Consider the following 24,164-nt stretch of genomic DNA (forward strand, 5'->3'; position numbering starts at 1 on the left):
GGGTTCCTCCATCTGAACATCAGAGGATCACCCTCAGACTCCACATCTTCCTTCATCCCTTCCTTCATCCTGTCCTCTCTCTTCTCTCTCGTTTCTGTCTCTACCCGGCTGGCCCTAGCTGAATGGGTCTCTTAAGGTTTCTTCCTGTTAAAAGGGAGTTTTTCCTCATCAGGTTTCAAGCCAGGACTCACGCCTGATTTCGTAAAGAGTCTTGGGGCGTTTTGTATTGTTGTTGACGTGATACAAATAAATCTTGATAGAACTGAATCCCCTGGGGCGTCATAGTGGTGTCCTGGTTGGGAAAAATGCCTCATAGCAAGAAGGTTCTGGGTTCAAATCCATCATTTCTGGGTGGAGTTTGCATGTTCTCCCTGTGTCTGTGTGGGTTCTCTAACTGGTGATTCTACATCGTCTAAATGGTTGTCTGTCTTTGTGTGATAACCCTGAGATAGACTGTGAACAAAAGTTAAACTTAAACATAACTTTGATCTTCCTCTCAATGTAATTGAATCACATGTGGTTTAAAATATCATGTATGAGCAACTTTTTCTTGTATTGTTAAATGAGGAGATCTTAGTGATTTCCAAGTTGATCGGTTTTTGTACGACGACAAATCACTGTGTGAACACATACCGCTGTGGTAACTCTGACAGTAGTAAACTGCTGCATCTTCAGCCTGAACTCCACTGATGGTCAAAGAGAAGTCAGAGTTGCTTCCACTGCCACTAAACCGATCTGGTGTTCCTGATTGACGTGTGCTTCCATAATATATCAGGAGCTTTGGAGTTTGTCCAGATTTCTGCTGATACCAGGACATACACGGTTTACCACTAGATGTGTAAACATCTCGGCTGGTCTTACAGGTCATAGTGACAGTGGATCCTGGAGTAAATGTCTTTACTGGAGGCTGAGTCACAGTCACCTGACCACTGCATCCTGCAGACAAAAACAAGTGATTGATTTCTCAGCAGAAATAAATGAGAGAAAAGGCAGCACATGATGAGTGAAATGTTGCTGAGAGAATGAACCTGTGAAGCAGCAGCAGGCCAGCGTCCAGATGAGGATGGTGATGAGAGTCATGGTGGTTGTGGTTTCTGCTGTGTTGACTGACAGATCTGAGTCCTGCAGTGTTGAACTCACAGGACTATAAACCTTCTCAGTTGACTGGAGGATCAGCTGACCATGCAAAGCCTCCTCTCTATGGAAATCATTTCTCTGCTCTCAACACACTGAAGGCAACCAGGGACACAACATCAGGAGAAATACTCTTTGGATTTAAACCATCTATGATCTGAATGGAACACAAGAAAATATTTACATTAGAAATGCTGCGGAAGATTAGTGTCACTGTGGTTGGTTCTTGTCTCAATCCTTCACTTTTTACTCATGTAGCATTAACACATGATAGTTATCAATATATTGGAGGGAAATTAAGCATAGTCTCTAATTTTTAATATCATCTAAAGGTTTAATTTATAATGTTTTATATATTAAATTATAAATGTATGTGTTTTAAAAATGTCAGTGAGTTTATTTCATTTTTTATTCATATTCATTGTGTTTCTGCTTGATGACTCTAGTGTTGTGTTCACTGGACCAGTTCTCCTCATCACTGTCTCTTCACCAACTCTCTGCACCTGCAGCCTTCAGTCAGACTGGAGGAGGTTTTTGTACGACTCTATTTCACTGTGTGAACACTCCACCACCATGGTCACCAAGACAGTAATAATCTCCAGCATCTTCAGCCTGAAATCCACTGATGGTTAAAGTGTACTGAGAACCAGATCTACTGCCTCTGAATCAAGACGGAGTTCCTGAGTTGAGAGTTGATGATGAGTATATAAGAAGTTTAGGAGGCTGTCCAGCTTTCTGAAGGTACCAACTGAGATCAGCAGCTATATTTGAACTCCCTGTGGCGCTGATGGTCACAGTCCCTCCAACACTGACAGACTTGTATTTATCAGCCTGAGTCAGAAAATTGTTGGCAAACGACTCTGAAATGAGAAATAAACAACGTTAAGAAGAAAAGTTTGATATCAATTAAAAGAACTGGAGTTTAGAGCAAAAGATTAAAATGAACTCAGATAGGTTTTAAAAACATATCATCAACGTCTCTCACCCTGAGTCAGAAAACCCAACATGACAATCAGAGTTATTGGAAACATCATCCTGATGCAGTTTTCAGTGTGAGTGCATGAAAACAGTTCAGAGTCTCTGTGACACAAGAACTTAAACTCTGAGGAGCAGTGATGCAGAAAAATCATGCAAAACACATTTGAAGGAGGCAAACACACATCTGTTGTAATGAAACAGAGAAAGCAGAGGTGGTGTGAGGTGACAGTTCATCTCCTCCTGAGGATCATTCAACCATCACATTCAGACACGTTCATTTACATTATTTACATTTAAATGTTGTTTCTCTTCATGACAAACATTTTATTTTCTACGTTTATAGTCTTTCTCCTGACTGTGTCTTCATTAACAGGTGCATCCTCTGCTGGTAAACTGGATCAACACTAGTCTGACTGAACAGTAACATGATGTAGCTCAGAGCCACAAGTTGTTAGTTTAGAGGAAAGACCAGAAAGAGGATCAAACATCCAGCATGTCTCTAAATGTTAGAAAATCTACCGTTAAACTCCTCTGAATCTCACTGATTAATGTCAGGTTTGTTGAATCTGAACAAAATCTCAAGTCTCCACAGTTTATCTACAACTTGACAGAGAAACATTAATCTGTGTGTAGCTGCTGCTTGACTGTTTACTATCTCAGGTTTAACGCTGCCATGAATCAAGATATTAGATAAAAGACCAAACACATTTCACCATTGTATTGTCTTAAACAAGTAGAAACTTCCAGGCTGGGAAGACATGATAAAATACAAAAACCTTTGCCTTGTCCACAAAATCTTGCACAGCACAGCTCCTCCCTTTCTTTACTCACTCAAAATCCAACAAAAAATAGTAATAAGCAAAACCACAAGAGGGACCACACATGGAGGTCTGTTGGTCCCCGTCAGAAAAAGCAGATTTGTTCAACTATCCTTCTCTATCAGATCAACTCAGGACTGGAACTCATGACCTACTCAAATTGGAGACATACGTACCTACTTCACATTCACTGCTCACCTTAAAACATGGCTTGACTCACACGCTGCTTTATATTAAATAAGTGAGGACAGAGCCGGCCCAAGCCTCCATGGGCCCTAAACACAATTAGATTTTGCTGTATTTTTGCCAGTAATACTGATTGTTGATCATGCACACACCTACTATAAAGTCATTGCAGCTCTGATTGTCCTATTGTCAGTCTGACATGTCTTCACACATGCATGTGTTACATGCTGAAATTACGCTGTTTCAGATGTAATGAAGTTTATTTCTGTTGCAGCTCCACAGCATGCACAGTCAAAACTACTGTGAATCAGTTAAAATACACAAACATTATAAATTTTGGTTTATTACTTTTGGTTTCAAAAACTGCAACAATAATTTCTAGTGCAAGGACAACAATAAAGTGCAACAACAAATAAAATCACTTAGATGTGTAAAGAATAATAACAGACTCAACTGTACAAACCCGAGAGAATAAAATAAAATATCAAGTAAATACTTAACCCTTGTATGGTATTTGGATGAAAATGACCCGTTTCAGATTTTTACAAGAAGAAAAATGGTACAAGTATAAATTTTTTCTACCTGAAACTCAAAGGCCTTAGCTTATTTTCTGTGATAAACATGTATAAAGAAACAACCAAACAAAAAATATAGCACACATGCTACTATACCCCACACATTTACATCCTTCATATGGTCTTTGGGTCATTTTAACCCGCATACACAGAGACACACAGAAACATGCCCCCCCCCACACACACACACACACACACACACACACAGCACATAGAGCAATTTTTAGAGCCACAATGCCTCTGAAGAGCTTCCGTGTATTCAGATTTGACAACCAGGAATCAAGACCTGTTAGACGGCGGGGGGACAAGTTGGCAGCAATCCACACTGTGTGGGACCAGTGGGTGGACCGGCTTCCCTGTCTTTATAACCCTGGGCCCATTGTAACTGTGGACGAACGGCTTGTGGGGTTTAGAGGCCGCTGCCCTTTCAGGCAGTATATGCCCTCAAAACCAGCAAGGTATGGCATCAAAATCTGGGCTGCCTGTGATGCTGTTTCATCTTATGCATGGAACATGCAAATTTATACAGGGAAGCTGGAGGGAGGAGCTGCTGAAAGAAACCAGGGGACACGAGTGGTGCTAGATATGTCACAAGGCCTCAGTGGCCACAACATTACCTGTGACAATTTGTTTTACAATGTACAGCCTGGGACAGGAGCTTCTCAAAAGAAAGCTGACAATGGTTGGAACAGTCCACAAAAATAGGATGGAGCTTCCACCTGAGGTTCAAACTGTGAAGAAAAGGCCAGTCCATTCCTCCAACTTCACATTCACAGCCAACACTGACCTGGTATCTTACATACCAAAAAAAAAGGAAAAAATGTGGTGCTCATGAGCACTCTACACAGGGATGGAGCAGTAAGTAGTAGTGTGGACCGTAAGCCAGAGGTCATACTTGACTACAATGCTTGCCTTATGACAAAAAGAGTAGTCACGCTTCCATTGTTAATTGTGTTCTAGTAGAGACTGATGGCAATCATTTAACATGTGTGTTATTTTAATAGTTTGAAAATGAGATAAAGACAATATATGTTAATGGTTATCAACTAAAATTTTATATTAGAATTTTTTTTAACACCCCAAATATGTCCCTGGTCAATGTGAGCCGAGGAATACCAGAAGGGTCCTAATAGTGAAGACCATACAAGGGTTAAATAGTGACATAAATGAACAGTTATTTGTAACAAGGTAACAAACAATCTCATCGCAGGAACCAGGGGGACACGGAGCTGAAGCTTCCAGAGATATGGTCCCACCCTGAATCTCACTCCCTGGGTTCCTCCATCTGAACATCAGAGGATCACCCTCAGACTCTACATCTTCCTTCATCCCTTCCTTCATCCTGTCCTCTCTCTTCTCTCTCTTTTCTGTCTCTACCCAGCCGGCCCTAGCTGAATGGGTCTCTTAAGGTTTCTTCCTGTTAAAAGGGAGTTTTTCCTCATCAGGTTTCAAGCCAGGACTCACACCTGATTTCCTTAAGAGTCTTGAGGCGTTTTGTATTGTTGTTGACGTGATACAAATAAATCTTGATAGAACTGAATCCCCTGGGGCGTCATAGTGGTGTCCTGGCTGGGAATGTTGCCTCACAGCAAGAAGGTTCTGAGTTCAAATCCACCATTTCTGGGTGGAGTTTGCATGTTCTCCCTGTGTCTGTGAGGGTTCTCTAACTGGTGATTCTACATCGTCTAAATAGTTGTCTGTCTTTGTGTGATAACCCTGAGATAGGCGGTAAACAAAAGTTGAAACTTAAACTTTAACTTTGATCCTCCTCTCAGTGTAATTGAATCAGATGTGATTTAACTTATCATGTACGAGCAACTTTTTCTTATTTTGTTAAATGAGGAGATCTTAGTGATTTCCAAGTTAATCGTACATGAATTGAATGAAGTTGTTTGTGTTGTGTGTTTAGTGCTTGGTGAGGTTACTGTCAGCTCTGTGTTCAGTGGTCTGTGTAAGAGTCTCTTCCTCTTCAGCAGCTGCAGTTGGTTCCTGCTGTAACAGCTCAGAGTCTCTGCAGTCTGACTGAGGGAGGTTTTTGTACGACGACAAATCACTGTGTGAAAACATCAGCACTGTTTATTGAATGGTAACTCTGACAGTAGTAAACTGCTGCATCTTCAGCCTGAACTCCACTAATGGTCAAAGAGAAGTCAGAGTCGTCCCCACTACCACTAAACCGAGCTGGTGTTCCTGATGCACGTGTGCTGGTAGAATGTATCAGGAGCTTTGGAGGTTGTCCAGATATCTGCTGATACCAGGCAAGACACTTACCACCACCACTACAAGCATAATTAACACGTTGGCTGGTCTTACAGGTCATAGTGACAGTGGATCCTGGAGTAGATGTCTTTACTGGAGGCTGAGTCACAGTCACCTGACCACTGCATCCTGCAGACAAAAACAAATGATTGATTTCTCAGCAGAAATAAATGAGAGAAAAGGCAGCACATGATGAGTGAAATGTTGCTGAGAGAATGAACCTGTGAAGCAGCAGCAGGCCAGCGTCCAGATGAGGATGGTGATGAGAGTCATGGTGGTTGTGGTTTCTGCTGTGTTGACTGACAGATCTGAGTCCTGCAGTGTTGAACTCACAGGACTATAAACCTTCTCAGTTGACTGGAGGATCAGCTGACCATGCAAAGCCTCCTCTCTATGGAAATCATTTCTCTGCTCTCAACACACTGAAGGCAACCAGGGACACAACATCAGGAGAAATACTCTTTGGATTTAAACCATCTATGATCTGAATGGAACACAAGAAAATATTTACATTACAAACACAACTAAGGATTTAAGGATGAGTTTGTGTTCACTGTGGTTTGTATTTCTACTTTCTAACATTCAATTCATCAGAGTGAAGATCATAAATAGAGTTTTAGTGATAATTCATCATTTCTTGTAAATCACTGTGATAAAAGTATCATGTACATTTAATCATGTGTCAGCTGATTTAAAATTAGGAATCAATGACATTTCTAAAAGGAGACTGAGGTTTCTCTTTCAGTTGTAGAAAAGTAAAGCTACATTTAAAAAATACAATAACTTTTTAAAAATGATTTCAACATCCATGTGATTACACATCATAACACATTCACAAAAGTGTATTTTTTGTTGTGTTATCAGAAGAATCAGAGTTTTTTCAGAGGACAGATGTTTGTTCTCAGAGCAGGAGGTTTTTGTACGGCCTCTTAATGAGTTTGTATCACTGTGGTGGACTTTTGGTGGAGGAACCAAACTCACCGTTGACTGTAAGTACCTTTTTCTTTGTAGCTTTTTACTTTTGTAACAATGTTCATCATATTTAGTGAAAATGTGATCGAGTTCATTGATTTTTTGTTGTTGATATTTTTCATTATTCAACAAAACTGATCCAACGTTTTAACTGTGACAAGAAACTTGACAGATATCAATATTAACTCAGTATATAGTAACTGAAATGATAAAAATAAATCATCAGTTTTCTAATATTCTATTTCACGATGACTTTGAATTATTCTCTGTTTAAAAATGTTTTAAATTAACATGTGATTGATGTCAAGTTGTAAGACTCAAAATGTAACATCAGTAGTTTCATGGTATTTTCTTTTATTCATTTTCAACATAGAAACAGTTTTAGATTAAAGTGTGATGTGGATTTAAGTTAGTGATAAATATCATTTCATCAGTAAATGCAGATCAGCTTGGTGTTCACGCTTCATTCATTTCACATGTAGTTTAAAGGAAGTGAAAGAGACAGATGTCAAAGTTTTAACTGTGTTCACATGAATGTTTGAGCTCTGTCAGTTTAAAGATGGAAAATCATCCCAGAGATGAGTTCTTCACTGTCACACATTGTGAAACAGATATGAAGACGTCCTCAATGATTAATATTAATTGATGTTTTAGTGACATTTCCACTTGAGTCATGAGGCTGATGGTCTGATACTGAGAGATTTATGAGTCCAACAGCAGCACAAGTTCTTGTGGTTCATTGATAAAATACTAGAAATGTCATCTTCCTTTATTAGCAGCCTTCATCCTGACTCCTTTGTATTTGTGTCTCTTCTCCAGTGGGTGTGGTGCGTCCCACCCTGAGCGTCCTCCCCCCCTCCAGAGAGGAGCTGCAGCAGAGCAGTGCCACACTGGTGTGTCTGGCCAGCGGGGGCTTCCCCTCGACCTGGAGTCTGGGCTGGAAGGTGGGGGGCAGCAGCAGGTCCTCGGGGGTGTCCCGCAGCGTGGAGGTCCTGGGGGGGGACGGCCATTACAGCTGGAGCAGCTCCCTGAGCCTCACTGCAGACCAGTGGAGGAAGGCGGGCTCAGTGAGCTGTGAGGCCAGTCTGAATGGACAGAGCCCTGTCACTCAAACCCTGGAGCCTGACCGCTGCTCAGAGTAGAGCTTCAGCAACACTTCCTGTCTGGAAATGATGCTTCTGAAACTTTCATCAAGCTGCACATCTTCTCTCTTCTGATATTTGCTCAACACGCGACCGTCCTTTCATTTCTACACGATTCTGCTCTTTAACAATTATTTTAAAAATGCTGATAAATTTTCATGCAGAGAATAAACTGACATTTAATAAAATCAACAACTTTTTCATTTACTTGGATATTATTTACACACACACTTAATATAATAAGTGTGACTTTTGTAGCAGTTGTCCTGCGGATCTAAGAGGTCTACTGTAGAGGTAGAGGAGAGGAAGAGAAGTTCTCAGCCGTGTTAAAAGTAGTGCTGAGGTCTGAAAGAATTCAAATGTCTCCATTAGCAGAGTCTGAGGACAGAAATAGATCATGGAAACTCACAGAAAAGAAGATTATGTGTTGAATGTGAGACAGAGACACGAGCACAGAGAAAAAAAAGTGTTTCCATTACTCAAAATAAAATTATAATGGTGGCAACAAATGTTCAACATCTGATAATAAAAGTTAAATCATCATATGATGCAGGTCTGTGTTTCATCCACATTTGGAGACTTTAACAAGATAAACTACTTGGTTGATGGCTTCATATTTAGAAGACTGAAAATTTTACATTATTATACAATTTTCAGATTTTTTTTGGCATGGAAGCAAAATAAATTATATTGGGTATAAATAGTGTTTATATGTGAGTGTAAATGTGTGTTTAGTGCTTGGTGAGGTTACTGTCAGCTCTGTGTTCAGTGGTCTGTGTCAGAGTCTCTTCCTCTTCAGCAGCTGCAGTCGGTTCCTGCTGTAACAGCTCAGAGTCTCTGCAGTCTGACTGAGGGAGGTTTTTGTACGACCACAAATCACCGTGTGAACACAGGAGCACTGTTTATATAATGGTAACTCTGACAGTAGTAAACTGCTGCATCTTCAGTCTGAACTCCACTGATGGTCAAAGAGAAGTCAGAGTTTCTTCCACTGCCACTAAACCGAGCTGGTGTTCCTGATTCACGTGTGCTTCCAAATTTTATCAGGAGCTTTATAGGCTGTCCAGATTTCTGTTGATACCAGAACATACCCTGATCTCCATCACTATATGTGTAAACATCTCGGCTGGTCTTACAGGTAATAGTGACAGTGGATCCTGGAGTAGATGTCTCTACTGGAGGCTGAGTCACAGTCACCTGACCACTGCATCCTGCAGACAAAAACAAATGATTGATTTCTCAGCAGAAATAAATGAGAGAAAAGGCAGCACATGATGAGTGAAATGTTGCTGAGAGAATGAACCCGTGAAGCAGCAGCAGGCCAGCGTCCAGATGAGGATGGTGATGAGAGTCATGGTGGTTGTGGTTTCTGCTGTGTTGACTGACAGATCTGAGTCCTGCAGTGTTGAACTCACAGGACTATAAACCTTCTCAGTTGACTGGAGGATCAGCTGACCATGCAAAGCCTCCTCTCTATGGAAATCATTTCTCTGCTCTCAACACACTGAAGGCAACCAGGGACACAACATCAGGAGAAATACTCTTTGAATTTAAACCATCTATGATCTGAATGGAACACAAGAAAATATTTACATTACAAATGGTGCTGAAGATTAGTGTCACTGTGGTTGGTTCATGTCTCAATTCTTCACTTTTTAGCATTACACATAATTGTTATTAATATATAGGTGGGAAATTAATTTTGGTCTCATTTTTGTATTAAATAAAAATTGTCAATGAGTTTATTTCATTTTTATTTAGATTCATTGTGTTTCTGCTTGATGACTCTAGTGTTGTGTTCACTCGACCAGTTCTCCTCATCACTGTCTCTTCACCAACTCTCTGCACCTGCAGCCTTCAGTCAGACTGGAGGAGGTTTTTGTACGACTCTATTTCACTGTGTGAACCCATTACCATGGTCACCAAGACAGTAATAATCTCCGGCATCTTCAGCCTGACCTCAACTGATGGTTAAAGGGTACTGAGAACCAGATCTACTGCCTCTGAATCTAGACGGAGTTCCTGAGTTGAGACTTGATGCTCTGTATATAAGAAGTTTAGGAGGCTGTTCAGGTTTCTGAAGGTACCAACTGAGATCAGCACCAATATCTGAACTCCCTGTGGCGCTGATGGTCACAGTCCCTCCAACACTGACAGACTTGTATTTATCAGCCTGAGTCAGAAAATTGTTGGCAAACGACTCTGAAATGAGAAATAAACAATGTTAAGAAGAAAAGTTTGATATCAATTAAAAGAACTGGAGTTTAGAGCAAAAGATTAAAATGAACTCAGATAGTTTTAAAAACATATCATCAACGTCTCTCACCCTGAGTCAGAAAACCCAACATGACAATCAGAGTTATTGGAAACATCATCCTGATGCAGTTTTCAGTGTGAGTGCATGAAAACAGTTCAGAGTCTCTGTGACACAAGAACTTAAACTCTGAGGAGCAGTGATGCAGAAAAATCATGCAAAACACATTTGAAAGAGGCAAACACACATCTGTTGTAATGGAACAGAGAAAGCAGAGGTGGTGTGAGGTGACAGTTCATCTCCTCCTGAGGATCATTCAACCATCACATTCAGATACGTTCATTTACATCATTTACATTTAAATGTTGTTTCTCTTCATGACAAACATTTTATTTTCTACCTTTATAGTCTTTCTCCTGACTGTGTCTTCATTAACAGGTGCTCAGCATCCCCTGCTGGTAAACTGGATCAACACTAGTCTGACTGAACTGTAACATGATGTAGATCAGGGCCACAAGTTGTTAGTTTAGAGTAAAGACCAGAAAGAGGATCAACCATCCAGCATGTCTCTAAATGTTAGAAATTCTAACGTTAAACTCCTCTGAATCTCACTGATTAATGTCAGGTTTGTTGAATCTGAACAAAATCTGAAGTCTCCACAGTTTATCTACAACTTGACAGAGAAACATTAATCTGTGTGTAGCTGCTGCTTGACTGTTTACTATCTCAGGTTTAATGCTGCCATGAATCAAGATATTAGATACAAGACCAAACACATTTCACCATTGTATTGTCTTAAACAAGCAGAAACTTCCAGGCTGGGAAGACATGATAAAATACAAAAACCTTTGCCTTGTCCACAAAATCTTGCACAGCACAGCTCCTCCCTCTCTTTACTCACTCAAAATCCAACAAAAAATAGTAATAAGCAAAACCACAGGAGGGACCACACATGGAGGCCTGTTAGCCCCCGTCAGAAAAAGCAGATTTGTTCAACTATCCTTCTCTGTCAGATCAACTCAGGACTGGAACTCATGACCTACTCAAATTGGAGACATACGTACCTACTCCACATTCACTGCTCACCTTAAAACATGGCTTGACTCACACGCTGCTTTATATTAAATAAGTGAGGACAGAGCCGGCCCAAGCCTCCATGGGGCCCTAAACACAATTAGATTTTGCTATATTTCTGCCAGTTATACTGATTGTTGATCATGCACACACCTACTATGAACTCATTGCAGCTCTGATTGTCCTATTGTTAGTCTGACATGTCTTCACACATGTATGTGTTACATGCTGAAATTATACTGTTTCAGGTGTAATGAAGTTTATTTCTGTTGCAGCTCCACAGCATGCACAGTCAAAACTACTGTCAATCCGTTAAAATACACAAACATTATAAATTTTATTTGTTTTACTTCTGTTTTAAAAAAACGACAACAACAACACTGCTGTAAAGTGTTGGAGGAAGACAACAGCTTAGAGAGTTGTGTGTGTAGCTCAGCAGCCTGATGTGAGTGTGATTAATAACTGTCATGTTGATGCTATTAAAGTTTGCTCTAAGAAATAAGATGATAAAGTGTTTGTTCTTTTTGACGGTGAGAGGGAAGATTTTAAAGATTTTTATAACTTCAACTGATACTAATCTGCGTGGAGGATGACTTGTTGCATTTGATGAAGTGGATATTGGACATAAAAAATAGATAAAACCAATATATAATGTGAGTGTAAATGAGAGGAAGAATGGGAGGTAACATGAACTAACTAATAGTCCAGCATGGACGGAATTTGATTGGAAAGTGAAAATGTGTTATTTTAACATTATTACATCAAACTACAGTAACCCATCTGAACTATGCTGGAGGGAGTGTGGAATAGTGGGTGACATGACTCATATATTATGGTATTGCCACAGTTTAAGTAGATTGAAGATTAAGATAGTACTGTTACAGCAGCACAACAGTGACCAGAAAGAAATTAAAGAATTAAAGAAATTAAATAGGACAACAACATTGAACAGGACAACAAGCAACAAGCAACAAAAGTACAGTACACAAAGTGACAGCAAGTGACAGTGTAAGTATGCAGGCTCAATGAGGTCAGAGCTGTGTGCTGTTCACACCGATGTTGTACAGTCTGATGGCAGTGGGCACAAAGGAGCGTCTGAAGTGTTCAGTTCTGCTCCGGGGTGGGATGATCCGCTGGCTGAATGAACAGATTCTAGGTTCTAGGTGTTATTTTCCCCTTTTAACAACACTTTACATCCTGGATCTAATTCCTGACAATATAACAGATAAAGATTCTAAATATTTACTGAGAAAACTGATTTGACAACAGCCTCCTGGTTAAAACCACAACCTCCAAGCAAAACGCAATGAAGAGACAGGGTAGAAAATGTGTTTATCATGGAGAAAATCTCAGCGAGACTCCAGCTAAAAACCAGATCCATTTATTAAAATATGGTCATTATTAAAACAGGCAATGCCAGTACTCTAGTCACCTCCTCCGTTTTTTAAATTGTTGTTTTTCTTTCTTTTTTCTTCCTACAATAACTTGTAAAGGAGTTTTGCTGAAGATAACACAAGTCAAGCTCATGAGGAACGAACAATGTAAAACATGTGGTAGTTGATCTGATATGTGATAGAAAAAAGACTTGAAAAGTAACTTGAACCAAGTATATATGTATATATTTTGTGCATTTCCTTTGTTTTCGTTGAGTTTGCGCTCATGTGATTATGCCAAATAAAAAAATAGTTTAAAACAAAAAACAAAAACAAAATGTGAGTGTAAATGTGTGTTTAGTGCTTGGTGAGGTTACTGTCAGCTCTGTGTTCAGTGATCTGTGTCAGAGTCTCTTCCTCTTCAGCAGCTGCAGTCGGTTCCTGCTGTAACAGCTCAGAGTCTCTGCAGTCTGACTGAGGGAGGTTTTTGTACGACGATAAATCACTGTGTGAACACCCAAGCAGAGTTCACATGATCTAGGATCTGACAGTAGTAAACTGCTGCATCTTCAGCCTGAACTCCACTGATGGTCAAAGAGAAGTCAGAACCACTTCCACTGCCACTAAACCGATCTGGTGTTCCTGATGCATGTGTGCTATTACATTTTATCAGGAGCTTTGGAGTTTGTCCAGATTTCTGCTGATACCAGGAAACGGACTTACCACTACCACAAGAAAAGATAACATCTTGGCTGGTCTTACAGGTCATAGTGACAGTGGATCCTGGAGTAGATGTCTTTACTGGAGGCTGAGTCACAGTCACCTGACCACTGCATCCTGCAGACAAAAACAAATGATTGATTTCTCAGCAGAAATAAATGAGAGAAAAGGCAGCACATGATGAGTGAAATGTTGCTGAGAGAATGAACCTGTGAAGCAGCAGCAGGCCAGCGTCCAGATGAGGATGGTGATGAGAGACATGGTGGTTGTGGTTTCTGCTGTGTTGACTGACAGATCTGAGTCCTGCAGTGTTGAACTCACAGGACTATAAACCTTCTCAGTTGACTGGAGGATCAGCTGACCATGCAAAGCCTCCTCTCTATGGAAATTATTTCTCTGCTCTCAACACACTGAAGGCAACCAGGGACACAACATCAGGAGAAATACTCTTTGGATTTAAACCATCTTTGATCTGAATGAAACACAAGAAATTTAATTTACATTACAAACACAACTAAGGATTTAAGAATGAGTTTGTGTTCACTGTGGTTTGTATTTCTACTTTCTAACATTCAATTCATCAGAGTAAAGATCATATATAGAGTTTTAGTCATAATTCATCATTCATTCTAAATTATTGTGATTAAAGTATCATGTACATTTAATCGTGTGTCAGCTGATTTAAAATTAGGAATCAATGACATTTCTAAAAGGAGACTGAGGTTTCTCTTTCAGTTGTAGAAAAGTAAAGCTACATTTAAATGAAACAATGACTTTTTAAAAATCATTTCAACATCCATGTGATTACACATCATAACACATTCACAAAAGTGTATTTTTTGCTGTGTTATCAGAAGAATCAGAGTTTTTTCAGAGGTCAGATGTTTGTTCTCAGAGCAGGAGGTTTTTGTACGGCCTCTTAATGAGTTTGTATCACTGTGGTGGACTTTTGGTGGAGGAACCAAACTCACCGTTGACTGTAAGTACCTTTTTCTTTGTAGCTTTTTACTTTTATAACTTTTTTTCTTATATTCAGAGAAAATGTGATCAAGCTCATTGATTTTTTGTTGTTGATATTTTTCATCATTTAACAAATATCCAACGTTTTAACTGTGACAAGAAACTTGACAGAGATTAATGTTAACTCAGTATATAGTAAGTGAAATGATCTAAATAAATCATTAGTTTTCTAATATTCTATTTCACGATGACTTTCAATTATACTCTGTTTGAATTGTTTTACATTAACATGTGATCGATGTCAAGTAGTAAGACTCAAAACGTAACATCAGTAGTTTAATGTTATTTTCTTTTATTCATTTTCAACATAGAAACAGTTTTTAGATTAAAGTGTGATGTGGATTTCAGTTAGTGATAAATATCATTTCATCACTAAATGCAGATCAGCTTGGTGTTCACGCTTCATTCATTTCACATGTAGTTTAAAGGAAGTGAAAGAGACAGATGTCAAAGTTTTAACTGTGTTCACATGAATGTTTGAGCTCTGTCAGTTTAAAGATGGAAAATCATCCCAGAGATGAGTTATTCACTGTCACACATTGTGAAACAGATATGAAGATGTCATCAATGATTAATATTAATTGATGTTTTAGTGACATTTCCACTTGAATCATGAGGCTGATGGTCTGATTCTGAGAGATTTATGAGTCCAACAGCAGCACAAGTTCTTGTGGTTCATTGATAAAATACTAGAAATGTCATCTTCCTTTATTAGCAGCCTTCATCCTGACTCCTTTGTATTTGTGTCTCTCCTCCAGTGGGTGTGGTGCATCCCACCCTGAGCGTCCTCCCCCCCTCCAGAGAGGAGCTGCAGCAGAGCAGTGCCACACTGGTGTGTCTGGCCAGCGGGGGCTCCCCCTCGACCTGGAGTCTGGGCTGGAAGGTGGGGGGCAGCAGCAGGTCCTCGGGGGTGTCCCGCAGCGTGGAGGTCCTGGGGGGGGACGGCCACTACAGCTGGAGCAGCTCCCTGAGCCTCACTGCAGACCAGTGGAGGAAGGCGGGCTCAGTGAGCTGTGAGGCCAGTCTGAATGGACAGAGCCCTGTCACTCAAATCCTGGAGCCTGACCGCTGCTCAGAGTAGAGCTTCAGCAACACTTCCTGTCTGGAAACGATGCTTCCGATACTTTCATCAAGCTGCACATCTTCTCTCTTCTGATATTTGCTCAACACGCGACCGTCCTTTCATTTCTCCACAATTCTGCTCTTTAACAATTATTTTAAAAATGCTGATAAAATTTCATGCACATGAAAGAATAAACTGACATTTAATAAAATCATCATCTTTGTCATTTATTTCAATATATTTACACACAAACTTAATATAATAAATGTGACTTTTGTAGCAGTTGTGCTGAGGATCTAAGAGGTCTACTGTAGAGGTAGAGGAGAGGAAGAGAAGTTCTCAGCCGTATTAAAAGTAGTGCTGAGGTCTAAAAGAATTCAAATGTCTCCATTAGCAAAGTCTGAGGACAGAAATAGATCATGGTGTACACCCCTCAACCCTGTCTATTCGTTCTTCTCCTTTTAAATCTCATTGCAGGAACCAGGGGGACACGGAGCAGAAGCTTCCAGAGATATGGTCCCACCCTGAATCTCACTCCCTGGGTTCCTCCATCTGAACATCAGAGGCTCACCCTCAGACTCTACATCTTCCTTCATCCCGTCCTTCATCCTGTCCTCTCTCTTCTCTCTCTTTTCTGTCTCTACCTGCCCGGCCCTAGCTGAATGGGTCTCTAAAGGTTTCTTCCTGTTAAAAGGGAGTTTTTCCTCATCAGGTTTCAAGCCAGGATTCACACCTGATTTCGCAAAGAGTCTTGGGGCATTTTGTATTGTTGTTAACGTGATACAAATAAATCTTAATTGAAATGATGTGCTTGGTGAGGTTACTGTCAGCTCTGTGTTCAGTGGTCTGTGTCAGAGTCTCTTCCTCTTCAGCAGCTGCAGTCGGTTCCTGCTGTAACAGCTCAGAGTCTCTGCAGTCTGACTGAGGGAGGTTTTTGTACGACCACAAATCACTGTGTGAACACATCAGCACTGTTTATGACATGAGCACTCTTACAGTAGTAAACTGCTGCATCTTCAGCCTGAACTCCACTGATGGTCAAAGAGAAGTCAGAACCACTTCCACTGCCACTAAACCGAGCTGGTGTTCCAGATTGGCTTATGATACTTTGTTTAACAAGGAGCTTTGGAGGTTGTCCAGATTTCTGTTGATACCAGGACATACACTGTTTACCACTACAAGTTGCTACAGCTTGGCTGGTCTTACAGGTCATAGTGACAGTGGATCCTGGAGTAGATGTCTCTACTGGAGGCTGAGTCACAGTCACCTGACCACTGCATCCTGCAGACAAAAACAAATCATTGATTTCTCAGCAGAAATAAATGAGAGAAAAGGCAGCACATGATGAGTGAAATGTTGCTGAGAGAATGAACCTGTGAAGCAGCAGCAGGCCAGCGTCCAGATGAGGATGGTGATGAGAGTCATGGTGGTTGTGGTTTCTGCTGTGTTGACTGACGGATCTGAGTCCTGCAGTGTTGAACTCACAGGACTATAAACCTTCTCAGTTGACTGGAGGATCAGCTGACCATGCAAAGCCTCCTCTCTATGGAAATCATTTCTCTGCTCTCAACACACTGAAGGCAACCAGGGACACAACATCAGGAGAAATACTCTTTGGATTTAAACCATCTATGATCTGAATGGAACACAAGAAAATATTTACATCACAAATGCTGCTGAAGATTAGTGTCACTGTGGTTGGTTTATGTCTCAATCCTTCACCTTTTACTCATGTAGCATCAACACATGATAGTTATCAGTATATTGGAGGGAAATTAAGCGTAGTCTCTCATTTGTCACATCATTTCTGATATTTTATGATTTAAATTTAAAGCTATGTATTGAAAAAGTGTCAGTGAATTTCTTTAATTTCATTTAGATACATTGTGTTTCTGCTTGATGACTCTAGTGTTGTCACTATGTGAACTCTCCACCATGATGGGCACCAAGACGATATTAATCTCCAGCATCTTCAGTCTTTACTCCACTGATGGTTGAAGTGTACTGAGAACCAGATCTATTTTCAGTGTGAGTGCATGAATACAGTTCAGAGTCTCTGTGACACAAGAACTTAAACTCTGAGGAGCAGTGATGCAGAAAAATCATGCAAAACACATTTAAAGGCGGCAAACATACATCTGTTGTAATGGAACAGAGAAAGCAGAGGTGGTGTGAGGTGACAGTTCATCTCCTCCTGAGGATCATTCAACCATCACATTCAGACACGTTCATTTACATCATTTATTTAATTTAAATGTTTCTTCATGACAAACATTTTAGTTTGAGTTTCAACTGTTTGAGACTGTTTTCTACCTCAGGGTTAACTACTTTCAGTATATGTGTCAAGAAACAAAAGCGTGCTGATGTTATAATTATAATACCAATGATAATAAATAACGATACTAGTTTACGGGAGACTGAGTTGAAGGTAAATACAGATCCATGACTGATGAGGTGATTGGGCTACAAAGCATTTTACAGGATCATTTAAGATATTTAAAATAAATTGATGCTGGAATATTTACAATGTAGAGTCTTCGCTCCGATGTATCTAACATGGCGCCCATGATTTGAGTTGGACAGACTCTCTCTAACATCCAACTCTGAACTGAGTGACGCTTCACTGCCACCAAGTGGTGGGAAACTGTATCGCGGCCCCACGTAATAAAACTGACTTGAAATGATCAGAATGCTTTGTGGAGAAAGAAGAGAGATTTGTGTTGAGAATTATGACCATTTTAAAAATGTGGTTCAGTGTCAGAGGCAGAGCCAGGAGTCAGTGGTGAGGAGGGAACAGCTGCTGTCATGGAAGGAAAAGGTGATCTAGTGTGTGAACAGTCAAGTATCAATTCCAGTACAACTATAATAGTAGTCGCCCTATTTACTTTTCATCATCATTAAAAGTAAGATAGTAAACAAAGCACATAATTGAAAATAAATAGAATGAAAGTAATATGGAATAAACTTTTATTGTGGAATAAACTTTTTTTGTGATACAGGTACAGGTGAGTCTGGGGCTTTCTATTGTAGGCTGAACATGTAAAGTTCTAATTACACTATTTTAATATAATAGGTCGTGGTCTAAAGTGGGCCCATCTGAGGCATGAAACTTTACTTGTTCTTTCTCTCATCTCATTATTTCTCATGCTGTGTTTTCATCTCTTTACTTTTTCTTCCTCCACTCTCATCTTCTACTCTGCCTCATGTATTGCTGCCTTACACTCACTAGCTCTGGTGTTAGCAGGACCACGGACAGAGAGGTTAGTGACACATGATGTGCACTGTTGTTGTGGTGTTGCTGTCGCTCTAAACTGAAGAGCGCCCCCTCTCTGTCACCGCACTGTAGCGCAGTCTGACCCTGAGCTCCCCGCCTCACCTCTCCTGCCCAGCCAGCGGTGTGACTGCCGCTTGTTGGTGTCCAGATTCACTGACAGTGACTCACTGCCACACACACACACACACACACACACACACACATAGAGGCCTGATTACCCTGCATTCAACACCTGAGACGCTGCTTTGGGATTATTAGCTATGAAACTCTGCTAAGTCTGCGTTTAGGCTTCGTTTCACCCAAACTGCATCTGAAATAGCTTTGATATGCTTCCGTTTGTTATTCAGCATTAACATTCAGATGTTTTCCTTTAGTTTTTTCCTCTTGTACCTAGTGTAAGTTGGTTTCATACCAACTCAGCCACAGTTAAAATCCATGTCTGCTGTCATTTACAGGGCTTTGTCCAACATAGACCAGAGGTGACGGTGCTTGACGCCTTCCAGAGGTCTGCAGAAAGTTCACCATGACGACAAGATGAAGACAAGACTCACTGTATTTTTAAGGCAGACATGAAGGACACTTCATTTATTCCTGGATGTTTTTTACCTTTGTCTTTTTTTGTTTGCATTTATGTATGTATTTATATTTGTGTGTGGATGGTTGTGATTTATGAGCCTTGCGTGTTGACTTTTTTTTCCTGTGTTCTCTTGCACTGTGAAAGTCTGTTCTAAATATCAAATCAAATCAAACTTTATTTATAGAGCACCTTTCATGCATGGACACGCAACACAAAGTGCCTTACACACAAAAATCAAAAACGCACACAAAAACTAAAAACAATTACCCCCACCCCCCACCCTCCATACTGCACACACACACACACACACACACACACACAAAATACTGACAGTAGGGAGACATGAGATGACACTGAGGATTGAGGAAGCGCTATCTTTGGGTCCATCCACTCTGGGAGGAGTCACAACCTGAGCCACAGGGGGCACCAGCACCCAGGCCCCCCGACCCTGACAGACGAAAGCCAGCCGGACCGAAGGGACCCAGGAACAGCGCCCCCAGCAGCAGCCCAGACACCGCTCCCAGCGTCGAGGACCCCCCTAAGGAGACACTGAAATTAAAGCTAAAAAATAAAAACATAGAAAAGAAGAAGTAAATACAGTGAGCAGCTAAAACAAGAGAAAAATGTGTAAGATAATGAATAAAATAATACCAATGATAAATAAATACCAGTTAAAATCCTGATTAAAAAGGTGTGTTTTTAACCTTCTTTAAAAATATCAACAGTCTCTGCAGTCCTGAGTCTCTCCGGCAGGCTGCTCCACAGGTGTGGGCCATAGTGGCTAAATGCTGCCTCACCATGGGTTTTAGTTCTTGGTTTTGGTATAGATAAAAGGCCAGTGCCAGAGGACCTCAGGATCCGTGAGAGTTGATGTAGTAAAAGCAGGTCAGATAAGTAAGAGGGCGCAAGGCCGTTAAGAGATTTAAAAACTAGTAAAAGAACCTTAAAATTGACCCTGAAGCGTACAGGGAGCCAATGCAGCGACTCTAAAACCGGTGTAATATGCTCCCGCCCTCTGGTCCTCATCAACACGCGTGCAGCAGAGTTCTGTAATGATTGAAGATTTGAAATACTCTTTTTGGGAAGACCAGAGAGCAGGGCTTTACAATAATCTAATCGACAGGAGATAAAAGCATCAGCATCTCCGTACTGGCCTGAGAGAGAAACGGGCCGACTCTGGCTATATTCTTAAGATGATAAAAACCTATTTTCGTCATATTTTTAATATGTGGAATAAAATTCGGCTCAGAGTCAAAAATCACGTCCAGATTTTTTACTGATTGTGCTGGTTTAAAATCTTGAAGTTTTGGTAAAAGTTTCTCTCTCTGGCCTTCAGGACCTATAACTAAAACCTCAGTTTTGTCCCAGTTGATCTGTAGGAAATTTGCTGCCATCCATGACTCAATATCTGAAATGCACTTAAAAAGGGCATCAATTGGCCCTGTGTCATCAGGAGACACATATGTTAAATGGACCACTTTCAGAACCTGCTTCACTGTTTCATTGTTTTGTAAATACCCTATTTGAAAAAATCTCTGTGTCTCTGTGTATTTTCTGAATTTAAATCGTCCTGACATCAGTCCACAAGACACAAGCAGAGTCAGTCAATGTTTAGCACAAAAAGTTTCTCACATTCAAGATAAATCATTAGAAAGTAATTTGTCAGTGCCACTCCCTTTACCTTCAACCTGCACATTGTGATTATGAAACATATCCGGTAAAAAAGAGAATTTCCTACAACATAAATCTTTTCTACAGACAGGATGATTGTACTTTCTGGTGACATGTGATTTATCAAAGAACTCCTCTTTGACCACAGGGTCTTTCATTCCTGCTCAGCCCAACATCTCTAAACTAATCTTAAACAGTTATTTAGGACACGTGACTACGTACCAGTGGTGGTCTGTCAGGGCCTGCAAGACCTCCTCTGCTGGCCTAAAAAATATCTGAATAACAGGCTTAATTATATTTTCCATGAATACCTATTAAATAATCCCTAAAGGTCTGTTCACCACCAGCCTGAACCATTGATACAAGGCAGCATGGATCCATGCTTTCATGTTGTTTACGCCAAATTGTGACCCTGCCATCTGAATGTCACAGCTGAAATCAAGACTCGTAAGACCAGGCAACGTTTCTCCAATTTTCTATTGTCCAGTGTTAGTGAGCCTGTGTGAACTGTAGTCTCAGTTTCCTGTTCTTAGCTGACAGGAGTGGCACCCGGTGTGGTCTTCTGCTGCTGTAGCCCATCTTCTTCAAGGTTGGACGTGTTGTGCGTTCATAGATGGTATTCTGCATTCCTTGGTTGTGACCAGTGGTTATTTGAGTTACTGTTGCCTTTCTATCATCTCCAACCAGTCTGCCCATTCTCCTCTGACCTCTCACATCAACAAGGCATTTTCATTCTCACAACTGTCGCTGACTGGATATTTTCTCTTTTTCGGACCATTCTCTGTAAACCCTAGAGATGGTTGCGTGTGAAAATCCCAGTAGATCAGCAGTTTCTGAAACACTCAGACCATCAGCCCGTCTGGCACCAACAACCATACCACATTCAAAGTCGCTTAAATCCCCTTTCTTTCCCATTCTGATGCTCGGTTTGAACTTCAACAAGTTGTCTTGATCACCTCTACATGACTAAATGCATTGATCTGCAGCCATGTGATTGCCTGATTAGATATTTGTGTTAGCAAGCAATTGGAAAGGTGTACCTAATAAAGTGGCCAGTGAGTGCATATGAAATGAATAAATCTGACTTTAATTGTCTCTCCTTGTAGTGGCGCAGTGGTGTCGTGAGTGGCAGTGATGCCTCACAGCAAGAAGGTTCTGGGTTCAAATCCATTTCTGTGTGGAGTTTGCATGTTCTCCCTGTGTCCGTGTGGGTTCTCTCCAGATACTCTGTCTTTGTGTGTCAGTCCTGAGATGGACTGGAGACCTGTCCAAAAGTTAAGCGTAATAAGTTGAACTTAAACTTTGATCCTCCTCTCGAAGGAATTGAAACAGATGTGATTAAAATTTTCATGTATGAGCAACTTTTTCTTATTTTGTCGAATGAGGAGTTCTGAGATCATAGAGAAGGAAAACAAAGAAGTAGGTTATTTCTGTGTCTTTGTAAACAGCTGTGCAATGAATGGACAGAAAATGATTGTAAAGACAAATATTTAATCAGGCTACTTTTTTGGTTGTTTTCATCATATTAAATATGAATTGGTGAAGTTCTTTATGTGTTTGTTTGCTAAATTAATCACATGAGAATCGAGTGAAGTTGTGTGTTTAGTGCTGATGAACGACACATCCATGCTTATGGCAGCTTCATAACAAAACGCAAAGGTGAGATGAAGAGGTAAGATTTGGAAACCCCGGGAAGAGTGGAGCAGCATCTTATGACCTTTTTGAGGAAACACTCGCAGGCTGCTGATAGTCGTCATCATATATATACGTAGACCAGGAGGCGACGCCGACTGCTTTGGCCGTCCCTGGAATTTGATCTCACAGTCTTTCTAAACTGGGGAGTTAGCGGTTGCTCCTCATGGCCTCCTTGGCTGCCAGGATGAGAGGAGTGAGGCTGGACAGAGGCTTGGCCTGCTTCAGGAATGGATGCTGCACACAGACAGACAGACAGACAGACAGACAGACAGACAGACGAGAGCACACAGGAAACACCATGAGTCGATGGATGGAGTAAGTGTTATTGGTATAAGTTTGTATAAGTTGCAGCTATATGCACAGTTTTTATCCAAAGTAAAGAAATAGCTCAGGTATAATGGCACAATAGGAGTGTGCATCACTATTTCACAGTTATTTCAAGTGACTCTGACCGATTATTTCTTTTTTTTTTTTTTTACAGATACTATAAGTTCATCTCTTCAGTTGGTTGGATCAGTCTGATTTGAACTTTAATGTTTCTTGTTCTGTATCTTTTTCACATATATTCACTGTGTCTGTTAGATCAATGTGAGTGTGTAAAATTTTTGACATTTTAAAAACCTGTTAAAGTTATTTACAGAGTCTAAATGGAACAAGGTCATTTAGCTAAAAGTTTTCAAAGTAAAAGTTTATTATCACTATATTATGGATGATACTGGTTTTGTATTTGTTGTTTAATTTGCAGGTTTGTCATGTCTGAATTTAAAGTGTCGCACTAAACTCATCAAAAACCATGAGTCTGAATTCATTACAACCCCTCAGTGTCTCTGATTTGGTGAATAAATGTTAATAAGTGATATCATGAAGTTTGATTGTTGATCTCGTGAAGACGATAAAAACTTAAAACTTAAACTTTGATCATTGTCTCAAAGGAATTGAATCAGATGTGATTTAAATGATCATCTATGACAAATTTTTCTTATATTATTAAATGAGGAGATCTTAGATTATAGAGAAGAAAAACAAAGAATTAGGTTATGTCTTTTTCATTGTAAACAGCTGGACAATGAATGGACTGAAACTGATTTTTAAAGCTTAAATTTTGAATCAGGCAACTTTCTTCTTCATGTGTTTTCCAAATGAATCACATGTGAATTGGATGAAGTTGTTTATGTTGTGTGTTTAGTGCTTGGTGAGGTTACTGTCAGCTCTGTGTTCAGTGGTCTGTGTCAGAGTCTCTTCCTCTTCAGCAGCTGCAGTCGGTTCCTGCTGTAACAGCTCAGAGTCTCTGCAGTCTGACTCAGGGAGGTTTTTGTACGACGACAAATCACTGTGTGAACACACGAGCACTGTTTATATAATGGTAACTCTGACAGTAG

General features: G+C 40.3%; 2 gene segments (V, D, J or C); one reads left to right on the forward strand and one right to left on the reverse strand.

The window, feature by feature from the left end:
• The window catches only part of LOC125024129, a 50,595-nt gene extending 42,330 nt beyond the window's left edge, over positions 1 to 8,265 (forward strand). The window contains exon 5 of the V gene segment in view: positions 8,107 to 8,265.
• LOC125024126 overlaps positions 1 to 24,164 on the reverse strand; it is a 79,427-nt gene that overhangs the window by 51,723 nt on the left and 3,540 nt on the right.

The sequence above is a fragment of the Mugil cephalus genome, chromosome 17 (genome assembly GCF_022458985.1).
Source record: "Mugil cephalus isolate CIBA_MC_2020 chromosome 17, CIBA_Mcephalus_1.1, whole genome shotgun sequence".
Lineage (NCBI taxonomy): Eukaryota > Metazoa > Chordata > Actinopteri > Mugiliformes > Mugilidae > Mugil > Mugil cephalus.